Genomic DNA, 13,497 nt, shown 5'->3' with positions numbered 1-13,497 from the left:
CTGCTAAATACCCTGTCATTTTCTTGTGAGTTCATGCTTTTGGACTATGCATTTAGGGGGGAAGGTCTCTTTTCATAACTCCTATTACAGAGAAATACATTTATTAGGCTGAATGGCTTTAATGCATATTTCTATCACATGGGCATTTCTCCTTCCACATATTTAAAAGAAGCGTATCCAAGACTTTCTGTTTCTGCATCATCCAGCTCCACCTACCCTACACACACACACACACACACACACACACACACACTGAAGTACTGTGACCTTAAGGCTGGCCATGGTTTGTGTCTATAAAGGTGGCAAGATGTGTGGGTGTAACCACTAACAAAGCCAGACTGACATCTGTAGTCTGAAGCTTACAGATTGCACAGAGACTTTATGAAGAATCCATCCTCCTTACCCGCTACCCATGACCACCATCAAGATTTGGGTGTGGGATCACTAAGTTTCAGAACTAAGTGTGGCTACCTGAAATTGACGGTCTTATAGGTAAGTGCTAGAAAGTGCTTTGACTTTATGACTCTCTTAGGCAGGGGCAGTGTGTGGGGACGTCAAGGGTTCGGGGGTGGGGAGGTAAACTGATTAAGAGGCTCAGAGAGGACTGTGTTGTGCCTACCCCCACTGCCTTGATTTGGGGGGTGGTAGTGAAATGTGGTCATATTAGAGGAATGTTCCTGGGTCAGGGTAGAATGAGACTGGGGGTTGGGGGGGACAGGGCAGGTAAGGTGGCATGGCCCATACCTCATAAATGAAGAAAGCATGGAGTTCTATAAATGCCTGAGTGCACATGGGGCTGATCTGCCTGTTTCCTTCCAGAGCCCTGCAGAGAAGGTCAGTGGTTTATGCCAAGACCAACCCCAGTGATACCTCCTTGCAAGCTCTGACTCCAGTAAACCAACTCTGTGACTATTGCAGATGGTAAACTCGTAACACTTCCTTACTATGTGGAATATGTGAGGCAGCAGGGTGGTAGGAAACCCCATTAGGAGTCTTCTCACCTCCCAACACAGTCAGAGGAGACCAGCTGGGCATCGGTGGTGAGGGAGAACTCTCAAAGATTGGCAGGCTGACCATGGATCTATGCCCAAAGGGGTACAGTGGGCAGCTGGCACAGACTATATGCTCAGAGGCCAAACCATGGTCTTAATACACACCAGCACCGTGACCCTGGGCGACCAGCAGGGCGCTCTGTGGGGAAACTGCCACGCCCACATTCTTGGACAGTGAGGCCACCCAACCCAAGTCTGATCTCTGGGGAAGGTGCACTGGAGCTGCCAGCCAGACTGATGTGGAGATTGCTTCCCATGTCCTTTCTTGAGCAGGTCTTGTTCCTGGAACAGACGGAGGAAGGGGTGAGTGGGTCGGTGATGATTCTTCTACTAGAATTTTATTTCCCTGGCATAAATGGTTCCATAGTCCACCTGGAAAAGATGAACATAAGGGAAAGGGATGACAGGCAGATGAGGGGAGCTTGGGTGTGAGTGGCCGTGGCTAGTATGATACTGACATGACGTCACCTCTCTCATACTTTCTAGGCTTACGGGGGCCCTGACCTTTAACCCTTCTACAAAATACTCTGTTTAAGCCTCCTCATTTATAGGATTGAAACAAAAGAATTGGCATTTATTGTTCTGACTTAAATTTGAAGCGACCAAATGGGATAAAACTGAACGAAATAACATTTCTTCCCCACTGGCCTTTTCAAAGAGTGGCAATTCACGTTCACAGCAGGCAGCTCAGAGGGTAAGTTATTGAGACAGAAATGGGCACAAACCAAATAAGCTAATATTATCAACCAGTATTATCAGGAATGTGTCTTAAAAAGATGATTATTCAGCACCTTACAACCATATAGCCAAGTAAATACCAAATGGATTAAAGATTTAAATGTGAAAAACTAAGCCTGTAAAAGAACTAGAAAAAAATATAGACGAATATTGATCTGATATAAGAAGCAGAGAAGGGCTTTCTGAGTTTAAAGCTATCAGTAAATCATAAAAGAAAAACCAGATGAATTTACTGCGTGAAAATGAAAATTTTCAGAGAATTAAGGATGTAAACAAAATCTTAAAAGCATACTCAGAAGGAAAGAATTGCAGTCTATACAACTGGCTTAGTGTCCTTGCTGTGTGAGGAGCCATTACAAATTCCTGGAGAGTGAGCCCCCAAAGGCACAAAATTTTCTGTGTCTCTGTGTTTCATGTGCACAGCAGGGTTCCTGGTGAGTAGCAAGCACTCAAAAAATAGTATGTACTTTAAAAGCTGTATTTGGTTGAATGCCTACTATGTACATGTAGTATCACTACTCATTCCAGCCAACTTAACAACTTACGTATCTGAATTTCCATTAAACCAAAGAGAAAACTGAACGCAGAGTAGGGGGCAGAGCATGGCTTCAAATCTGGAGCTTCTGACCCCACAGTCCTCTCCCATCCTCCCTTCCTGCTGCCTGCCTTCTAAATAATGCTTGCTGAATAGAATGTAATGGCAGAAAATTAAGTTTAACCTGCTTAATGAGAAATGTGGCTTTTATTTTTAAACAACACCTTGTTAAGCAGCATTCCTTGAATTCACACAATGCTGGTGCTAATGGAAAATAATCTTATATCTTTGTAGGGGGAGTTGAAAGCTCCATAGAAATTCCCAGCTCTAATACTAAATTGCCAAGTGATTTAGACAATTTGTTAAGCTGTTCCAAGCCTCAGAACCCTTATCTGTAACACAGGGATAATAAAATTGAGAATACAGAGAGGTTAAATAACTTGTCCAAGGTCACATAACAGTAAACACCAGAACTGGGACACAGACCCAGGCAGCCCATCTTTAGAGCTGAATAGTTCATAAGGTTGATGTAATGTCTAGGAGATAATGGATGTAAGGAAGCTTTGAAAAAGATAAACTGGATGCATTGGTGAATGGAGGTAAAACTTAAGATTTTAAGCCGTGTGTGTGTGTGTGTGTGTGTGTGTAAGAATTATGAAAACCAAAGCTTGATAGAGATGTCTCAAATGTCTGGGTATGTCCTTCTTGAACTACTGTCTGTCTTTCAGTTGATAGAGCTTAAAATGTGTGCTGGCAGACTGACCATCCCCTTGCTCCCACTCCCTCTACATAAGCCAGCATGCTAATACTGACTAATGGATCGAAGTCAATATGCCCACAATTAGAATCTTATCTAACGGTCTCCTTGAAAGAAAGAAAGAAAGAAAGAAAGAAAGAGGAAAGAAACAGGAAAGAAAAAAGGAAAGAAAGAAAGAAAGAAAGAAGAGAAAAAAGAAAGAAAGAAAGAAAGAAAGAAAGAAAGAAAGAAAGAAAGAAAGAAAATGAAAATAAAGCAGATAATTGCATATAATGGGGTGGAGTTTCTGGCAAGTGCCATAATGAATCCCCATAGCTGTGATTGAAATATGATAGCCACCCCATAAAACTTCGACTCAGCACCTCCGTCATCTTGCTGGCCAGAAGCCAGAACAGCCGCTGTTAACAACGTGTTTTAATATCTCTCATGTACTTTTCATGTCTCAGTTCAGTATTTGACCATTGACGAATTTGGCAGTTGTACCTGCAACTCAATTCATGTACCTTTCAGAAAATGTCCTTCATATTCTCTTTATCTCTAACTGACCTAATTTATTTTTCTGAGCCATTTGAGAGAAGGTTGCATATACTATGCCCCTTTGCCTTACTACACGAGTATATTTTTCCTATCAAGCATAGCCTCTTATATAATCACAGCACAATGATCAAATACAGGAAATTTAACATTTTAACATTGATACAACGCTTTTATCAAATCTTACAGTGCATAGTTCAATTGCATCCGTTGTCCCAATAATGTTGCGGGCATTCTTTTCCCTCTGTTACAGGATCCAATCCAGGGTCACTACTGAGTTTAGCTGTCATAGCTCCTTTAGTTTTCTTTCATCTGGAAAACCTCCTCAGCTTTTGTCTTTCGTGGCACTGAGATTTTTGAAAACGACTGGTCACTATTTACATGTAGCCCCTTAATATGGATTTGTTGATGCTTTCTCATGATTAGAAATCAGGCTATGCATTTTTGGTGGACATACCACAGAAACATTGAAGTGTCCTCCTCAGGCTATCATATCCAGAGGCAGATATTATTGGTCTGTCCCTCAAGGGGTGATATTTACTGATTGCCCAGTGAGATGTTGTCAGGTCTTTCCATCACTGTGGTGGCCACAAAAATGCATGGTCTCACTCTCCTGCTCTGAGGAGCCTGCTGGCGGCTGCCTCAGCTGCCCTCCGCCCAGAATCTGCCTGCGCCTGCCTGGAGACGTGTTTTCCACCGACTGCGCAGGGCCAGTGAGGGGATGCAACAGTGGTCCTAAAGCTGGCTCGTTTCTGCCACGCAGGAGACCCTGTGCTGGACTTCCTATCAGGTTCACTGAATCCCTCTCAGACCTGGACTGTATCTAAGACTCTCCTACCCAACACTCCCCCTTTTCCTCCCTCCTTCGTGGGGTCAGACCCACACTGCAGCCCGACAGCCCTCCTGGCCTCCTCCAGCTTGCTCCCCATTTTCCCTCAGGGGAGCCACCCCACAAATTCTCTTGCATTTCTAGTCCCATCTTGGCAATCTGCCTCTTGGAGGGTCTGAAGTAACACAAAGTAGTACCGGAAAAGATGGTTGAAAAATAGGTGGTAAGGTGGGAGATTTGGGCCTGGTTTACTCATCCCTGGTGGGTGAAGAGCATGCTGTCCTGAGTGGTAGGTGGGGCATGAAGAGTCCCCAGTACAAGGCAGTGGCCCAGTTGCCAAGGATCTCCCTGGTGGTGACCTGGAAAAGTGTCCTGGTGGTGGGGACTGCCTTTGCAGCTGCAATGATCCAGGAGGATTCCAGCAATTAGAAGACATGGCAAAAGGGACGCTTACAAAGACCGTAGAGTTGTCTCATCGCTTCTAAGTTGATTGACACTCCACAGAGGGATAAGAAACTGTGGGCTGAGCTCAAGTAGTTAAGACCAAGTGTGAGTGCAGAGGTCTTGGAGGTAGCCTACGTAGAGACCCTGATCCCCTGCAATGCAAGAGCACACAGACCGGGCTGTAGACTGAGGACCTGTTTAGTAGACTTCCTTGCCCCTATTTATTTATTTTTTAATATATAGGTGAAAATAGAGGCTTGGAGAGATGATATAACTCAGCTTTCTTCGCCCAGATTTCTGACAGTAACTCAGCTTTCTTCACCCAGATTGCTGACGGGTCTGTCTACCTCCAACAGCATTTACACTTTCTGCCCATGGCTGTGTGTGGATCCATGGATTCTACAGAAGGAGAAGGCCACGGCTTTCTGGAGGGAACATCGCTATAGCATATCCACTGCCTATCCGGCCTCTTCCCCTCTTCACTACAATTTTGACTGCATTGTTTTTCTTGCCAGAATCCTGTTATCTACCTCTAGAATTCAGCATTACCTGCATAACAGTAATGGATCCCACTGTAAGAAGGCATAGCAAGATATTCTAGTCATGCTTACATGAACTACAGAACCCATTATTTAAAAAAAGCATGTCCTCACACTAAATACTGAAGCGAGTTTTCCTTGTCTTTGGGTACACATGTAGCCATAGTTGTGTGTATGTGTCCAGTGAGAGAAAGGTAAACACTGAAATCTGGTTTACTGGGCCATGATTTGCTAATATTAGTGTAAATATATAAATGAAAGTAGGTTTTACTCTTAAAGCACAGTAACAGAAAATTGAGATTTTACAGGCATGTTCGGGAAATGGTGGGTAAGGCATTTTAATACTAACAATTCATCATAGGACCATGGATTCATAGTGATGTTCTACATTTACATAATACTGAAAGGTTTGCAAAAGGCTTTCCCATATATTGTGTAGTTTTATCCTCACAATAACCCTGCACTAGGTAGAGCAAGTTTTATTATCCCTTTTTTTTTTATAGAGGGGGAAATTATATTCTTTCACAAACAGAAAAACTAAATAAAGAAAATTAATTGAAATGCCCATGCATTAGGAGACATGTATCTGAAACCCGGCATAAGAGGAACTTAGTTTTTGAAACTGCCTACTGTTCTGCCTGAAAGTGTTCATTTCTTTTATAATATTTAATATTTAATATAGTTGCTAATACACTGGAGTCAGTGTTTCCATCCTGCAGTGTTTCCAGCCCTCACTTAAATCTATAATTCCTTTTGCTGCTCTTTGCAATAAGGATTTAATAAACACAATAACATGAGCGCTCAACGTGAATCCTTTTCCTTTGACATTGCTGAAAAATTTAAGTGACTTTAAACCTTTTAGATTGCCATGGGGTTAATTAAAAAGGAGAGAGAAAAGAACAAAATTTAGTCACTTACATCTAATTTATTTGTGAGGTGGGATAGAAGGTGTTATTATTTTTTCCCAGTAGGAGTACTTCTGTAAAGATTGCAATGGAAGTGGTGAGAACACAGTTTTATTGGAAAAACTTTGCTTTTTAGCAAAATAACTCCTTGGAAAATTATTTCCTTTATATATGTGGTGATTCTCTTTATCCCAAATACCACTTTTTGCCTTATGGTCTCTTTTGTTTGATATTAATAGTTACACAGGCTTTTTTTTTTTTTTTTTTTTTGGTTAGTATTTGGTTAGTTACTCTGTATTTCCTCTCATTATAATTTAAATATATCTCATTCACACAGCATATAGCTAGATTTGTTGGGTCCATTACAATCTATATTAATGGAATTGTTTTACTTACATTGTTTTAATGATGCATATATTTGGACTTATTTCTATAATCCTAATTTTTGTTTTCCATAAATCTTACTTTTTTTTTTCTTGTTTCTCCCCTGCCTCTGTCCTTCTGTTGGATTAGTGGAATTTTTCATGATTCACTTTTACTTCTTTTCTTTTCGTATATGCTCTTAACTTTTCTTTTTTTTTTAAAAAAATTTTTTAATGTTTATTTATTTTTGAGAGAGACAGTATAAGTGGGAGAGGGGCAGAGAGAGAGGGAGACACAGAATCTAAAGCAGGCTCCAGACTCTGAGCTGTCAACACAGAACCTGATGTGGGGCTCGAACCCAGGAACTGAAGCCAAAGGTAAGCCAAAGCTTAACCAACTGAGCCACCCAGGTGCCCCTGTGCTCTTAACTTTTCAACTCTTCACCTGACTTAGAAAAATATAAAGTTAATCAAAATATCTCAGCTACTCTTTGCTCTTTTCCTCTGGATCACTTTCACTCCCTAGACACTCTCTGTCTTACCTGTTTTTCTTGTCTAGTATTTTAGTTCCTTTTTCCAACCTTCTTCCCTCGTTGTTATTTTTGCTTCGTATCTGGTACAGACAATGTTTCCTCAGATTTACTCATGTTTTTACCACTTACCTTAGTAAAAATGCTTTTTGCAGACCACTTCTTTCTGGGTTCAATTTCCTTCTTTCTTTAGTCGTTCTTTTAATGAGTCTTGGTCTTCATCTGAAAAATCTCTTTACTTCACCCTTAGTTTTCAACCATTCTTTACCTGGAAATTAAATCCTAGGTTGCCCCTCTTTTCCCTCAACACTTTGGTAATGGAGTTCCATGTTCTCCTGGTCTTTATTGTTGTTGGGAGAAGTATTATAAGCCTAAGTAGTCTGTATTTTCTCATGGACTGCTTTTAAGATTTATTTGTCTTTAATACTTCACTGTGTGTGTATTTCAGATTTTAATTGTTTGAAGCAGTTGTGGTTCTTGAATCAGAAAATTCATGTCTTGGGGCACCTGGGTGGCTCAGTTGGTTGAGCGTCCAACTTCAGCTCAGGTCATGATCTCACAGTTTGTGAGTTCGAGCCCCACATTGGGCTCTGTGCTGACAGCTCGGGGCCTGGAGCCTCTTCAGATTCTGTGTCTCCCTCTCTCTGCTCCTTCCCTGCTCACTATCTCTCTCTCAAAAATAAATAAAGATTTAAAAAAATTAAAAAAAAAATTCGTGTCTTTTTCAATTCTGAAAATTAGTCATTAGTTTTTTAAAAATATGATTTCTGGGGCGCCTGGGTGGCTCAGTGGGTTAAGCGGCCGACTTCGGCTCAGGTCATGATCTCGCAGTCCGTGAGTTCGAGCCCCGCGTCGGGCTCTGTGCTGACAGCTCAGAGCCTGGAGCCTGTTTCAGATTCTGTGTCTCCCTCTCTCTCTGCCCCTCCCCTGTTCACGCTCTGTCTCTGTCTCAAAAATAAATAAACATTAAAAAATTTTTTTAAAATATGATTTCCTTCTGCTCATTCCCTCTTGTCTTGCTTTCTGAAACTCTGATTGGAAATATGTTGAGGGGCGCCTGGCTGAATCAGTTGGTGGAACATTTAATTCTTTATCTCAGAGTTGTAAGTTCAAGCTTCATGTGGAATGTAGAGATTGCTTTAAAAAAATAGAATCTTAAAAAAAAAAGAAAGAAGCATGTTGAATCTTCTCATTCATCTCATTCCTTCATCTCTGAATCTCTCATATTTTCAATCCCCTTTTCTCTTTGTGCTACAGTCTAATGAATTTCTTTAGATATATCTTTCAGTTCATTAATTCTCTCTTTAGCTGGTTTTAAGTTTTTGTTTATTGGTTCATTGAGGTTTTTTTATTACAATGACTCAGTTTTTCATTTCTAGTTTCTTTTGGTTTTCTTTTTATATCAACTTATTTTCTTTTTTAAAAAAATGTTTATTTTTAGTGGGGGAGGGGCTGAGAGAGAGGGAGACAGAGAATCCCAAACATGTTTTGTGCTGTCAGCGCAGAGCCTGATTTGGGGCTCGATCCCACAAACCATGTGATCTTGACCTGAGCCAAAATCAAGAGTTGGATGCTCAACCAACTCAGCCACCCAGGTACCTCCAACTTTTTTCATTAAAAAAAATTTTTTTTAATGTTTATTTATTTTTGAGACAGAGAGAGAGAGTGTATGGGGGAGGGTCAGAGAGAGGGAGACACAGAATCTGAAGCAGGCTCCAGGCTCCAAGCTGTCATCATGGAGCCCGACGTGGGGCTCGAACTCACGGACCGCGAGATCATGACCTGAGCCGAGGTCGGATGCTTAACCGACTGAGCCACCCAGGCACCCCTAAAGTACCTACTATATTTTCAGTTTCTTGCATGAGCTAGACTCAGTAAGATGTGGACAGAATATAAATTTAATCTTTTCCCAATTGCCCATTTAAACCCGATATGTAATCTGGCCTTTTTCTTACCTTTTGGGTGAAATCTTAGGCAAGTATCATAAATGTCCTAGTTATTCTAAGATAATTAGGCATCTTGTGATTACTTTTAGAAAGAACAATCTTGTTTCAGTAACTGTGATGCCCTACCTGGTATAATAATTACATTTCTGAATTTCATTTAAACTGAAAATTTCTCTCCTTCTAAGGCTTGAGTTTTTCCAGCTGGGAAACCCGAGGTAGGAGAGGGAAACTTGGTTGTCTTTGCTTTTCTTTTTTCTGTCTGTGCCCCTTTACTCCATTGTCTTAGTTTCTAACCTCTCAGGATCTAGTCTAGAAGGAATAGCAGTAAGGGGACATTCTTATATGGCTCTTGCTATCTTGTCTGGCTTTGGGACTCTGAATAGCACAGGTCTCTTTCTCTCACAGGACACTTTCCTGGGTCCTGGGTTTCTCAGTGATTACTCACTTCCCCAAAGCTCCTGCCCCCCGAAAACCTTTAGGAAAGTATAGCTGCAGTTTCCGTGAGTGGGCAAAGCTCATAGTGAGCTCCCATGGACTACTTTGCTCTCAAGGAGGCCTCTGCAGCCAAATCCCCTTCAGACTAACCTCAGGCTGACAGCACATTGTGTGGATCTTGTTTGGTCATGGAAATACTAACAGCTCTGGGCTGCCATGGGTGAAAGTGCAATGTGCTCCCAGACCCTCTTCCCTTCTCTTCACTGCCCACAGGGTGACTTGGGCACAGCTCCTCATTCCAGTCCTTATGCCCACCAAAATTCTAGGATAGTGTCCCTCAACCTTTAATGCACATACCAGTCACCTGGGGAATACTATTAAAATGCAGGTTCTGGTTCAGTGAGTCTGGGGTTGGGGTTGAGATTCTGCATTTCTCTCGTGCTCCCAGGTGATGTCCATGCTGCTGATCTGTGGACCACGGTTTGAGGTCCTAGGCTTATACGTCAAGTTCACTGAATGGTGTTCTCATTGGCTTGAGTTGACGCGGAAGCACTTTTGTCCTTTATCTGGAGTCGAGGGAGATAAAACATCTCAGTATCTCAGTAACATTTTCCAAAGAAATCCCCTTGCTTGACCTCTTTCACTATCATCCTTCTGTAGTCTGGAGGGGACAGACTGCCTGTGTAGGGAGGAACAATTTCACAGTCACTTATTATATGTTGTGCAATTGTGCTCTAGCAGGGTCATCGTGAAATACAAGGTCCTGGTCTATTTTGTTCTGGGCATTTGGGACTTTAGTTAAATGTGAAAATGAGAGGAAACCATTAAAGCACCTTATTAGAATCATTTTATTTTTTATCAACTTAAAAATTGTTATGGAAACTTGAGAATATATCCAAATGTAGAGAGAGTCATAACTAATACAGACTTTCAGTGTGAAGATCAATGAGTTCTGAGAAATGAAGATATAGAACATTTTACCCCCAGAAGTTCTCTTGGGTTCTTTTCCAATGAATCCTGACACTCTGATTTCTGTCACTATACCTTCGTTTTGTACTTTTTAGAACTTCATGTAATTAGAATCGCATACCTCGTCTAGAACCTTCATTCAACCTAACGCTTTTTTTTTTAAATTTTTCTAATGTTTATTTATTTTTGAGACAGAGAGAGACAGAGCATGAACGGGGGAGGGTTAGAGAGAGAGGGAGACACAGACTCTGAAGCAGGCTCCAGGCTCCAAGCCGTCAGCACAGAGCCCGACGTGGGGCTCGAACCCATGGACCGCGAGATCATGACCTGAGCCGAAGTCAGACGCTTAACCGACTGAGCCACCCAGGCGCCCCTCAACCTAACGCTTTTGATATTCATCTCAGTTGTTATCAATAGTTGTATATCAATAGTTCTTTTTTTTTTTTTTTTTACTGTACCAAGTAGTATTCCATTGTGTATTTATACAAAAATATAGTCACTCATCTGTTGATAGACATTTGTGTTATTTCTAGTTTTTGGCTATTACAAATAAAGCTTCTCTGAATACTACGATAGAAGTCTTTTTGTGGACATGTGTTCTTATTTCTCTGGAGTAAATAACTACAATTGGAATTGCTGAGTCACAGAGCAGGTGTATGTTTAAACATATAAGAAACAGACAATTACATTTTCAAAATGGTCAGACTATTTTAAACTCCTATTGGCAATATACAGGACTTTGTACCCCTATTTGGCATTTTTAGTCTTTTTACGTTAGTCATTGTTGTGTGTGTATGCAGTGGTATCTCACGGCAGTTTTAATCTGTGTTTTACTGATGACTTTTGATTATCTTTTCATGTGCTTTATTAGCCATTCATTTATATTCTTCTGTGAAGTATCTGTTCTAGTAGTTCCCCCATTTTTTTTTCTAATGTTTGTTTATTTTTGAGAGAGAATGCGAGTGGGTTAGGGGCAGAGAGAGGGAGACACAGAATCAGAAGCAGGCTCCAGGCTCCGAGCTGTCAGCGCAGAGCCTGACGCAGGGCTCGAATTCACGAGCTGTGAAATCATGACCTGAGCTGAAGTCGGACGCTTAACTGACTGTGCCACCCAGGCGCCCCTTATTTCATATATTTTAAAGGTCTGTTATGGGATGTGTTGACTCTTTTATTATCATGAAATAACCCTGTTTTTTTTCTAATAATAAGCTCATCTTAAAAAATTACTACAGGGGTGCCTGGGTGGCTCAGTTGGTTGGGCGACCGACTTTGACTCAGGTCATGATCTCACACATGGTTTGTGAGTACAAGCCCACGTCAGGCTCTGTGCTGACAGCTCAGAGCCTGGAGCCTGCTTCGGATTCTGTGTCTCCCTCTCTCTCTGCCCCTTACCCACTTGTGCTCTGTTTCTCTCTGTCAAAATGAATAAATGTTAAAAAAAATTTTTTTTTAATTACTACAGTATACTGCCTCTTTAATTCTCACTGCCTTTGGAGGTAGGTACCTTTGTTCCATTTATAGCTGTAGAGACTGAGTGAAACTGGCCAAGACTGTGTAGCTAGTAAATATGGTGTGGAGCATACTAAAATTTTTGAATTTGACAGCAAATCTTAGAAGTTATAGATGCTTTGATTAATACAATCTTCTATGATAAAGTCCTATAACATGTCTTATTTTTATCGTTTTGGTTTTCACAACTTTGTACTTGATGTTTATTCCTACACACATGGGTCATTATTCTCCTTACTAATATTCATACCTTCCTCTCATTGTTATTTGCTTCCACTACATCCATTCCTACCACAATACAATATAATGAAAATAAATCATATCCTGGTAATAAAAAAAATAAGATTTGAGACTCTTAGAAAATCATCTATGATAGCAAAATAACTTACCATGACATTTTCTTGTTTGTAAGTAAAATATTTATTAATAATTGAAAAGCCAAGCATAACATCACTTGATACAATTATTATAATATGCTTCCATAAAATTACAAAATCCTATTTTATTTTATACTCTATTTTGTATTTTAAATATTTCTCATTTCAAACTTTATCATATTAAAAAGAAGACAAAACTTCTTAGTTCTTGATCTTCCATTTTAAATGAATCAATCCAGGGGCGCCTGGGTGGCTCAGTCAGTTAAGCGTCAGACTTCAGCTCAGGTCACGATCTCGCAGTCCGTGAGTTCGAGCCCCACATTGGGCTCTGGGCTGATGGCTCGGAGCCTGGAGCCTGTTTCCGATTCTGTGTCTCCCTCTCTCTCTCTGCCCCTCCCCCGTTCATGCTCTGTCTCTCTCTGTCTCAAAAATAAATAAACATTAAAAAATTTTTTTAAATGAATCAATCCTCTGTTTTAAGTGGACCAAAGTTTGACAGTTCAGATTGTTTCTAAAGTGCACTTGTGTCTTAGTCTACTGTTATTTTTCAAATTATACAAAAACATTAAATATTAATCTGGGCATTATCTATCAAATCCAATTGAAAAAATCAATCCCAGAGATGAGAACATCAGTGTCATATTACAGCTTTCTTTTGCACAACAAGGAAAAAAGTTTACTGCATAGAATGCAGAAAATTCTAACAAGATTCATTTGCAACTATTTCCTTTCTCTTTATCAGGTTTACCAGAATAAATATTTGTGCAGCTGAAAGTGTTGCTAATAGCAGGTTCTTGGTGCCTGCCTCTGGCAAGTCATAGCTTGAGCACTAGGTTTGGGAGAAGCTAGCCTACCATAGAAGGGGTTATTATCGTCCACGCATGGCTTCAGCATTGAGCATCCCCTCAGCACCCTACATTGTTGAATATTTGCAACCTCCATGACACTCTCTTAAAATATCCTGGTGGAGTGTGTACACATTTCTCAGGCCGTGAACTTCTGAAAAAACATATAGGTACTTTTCTTTTTTAATTTT

General features: G+C 40.7%; 1 protein-coding gene across 1 annotated transcript in view; it reads left to right on the top strand.

Annotated features, from left to right (window-relative positions):
• Positions 1–1,319: 1,319 nt before the first annotated feature.
• LPAR3 (lysophosphatidic acid receptor 3) overlaps positions 1,320–13,497 on the top strand; it is a 100,532-nt gene continuing 88,354 nt past the window's right edge. Inside the window, exon 1 of the mRNA XM_042997703.1 lies at positions 1,320–1,355. The gene's annotated coding sequence lies outside the window, so the exon portion shown is untranslated. The remainder of the gene's footprint in view (positions 1,356–13,497) is intronic.

The sequence above is a fragment of the Panthera tigris genome, chromosome C1 (assembly GCF_018350195.1).
Source record: "Panthera tigris isolate Pti1 chromosome C1, P.tigris_Pti1_mat1.1, whole genome shotgun sequence".
NCBI classification, from domain to species: Eukaryota; Metazoa; Chordata; class Mammalia; order Carnivora; family Felidae; genus Panthera; species Panthera tigris.
The sequence above is the reverse complement of the archived record's forward strand: the minus strand, read 5'-3'. Positions and strand labels throughout refer to the sequence as shown.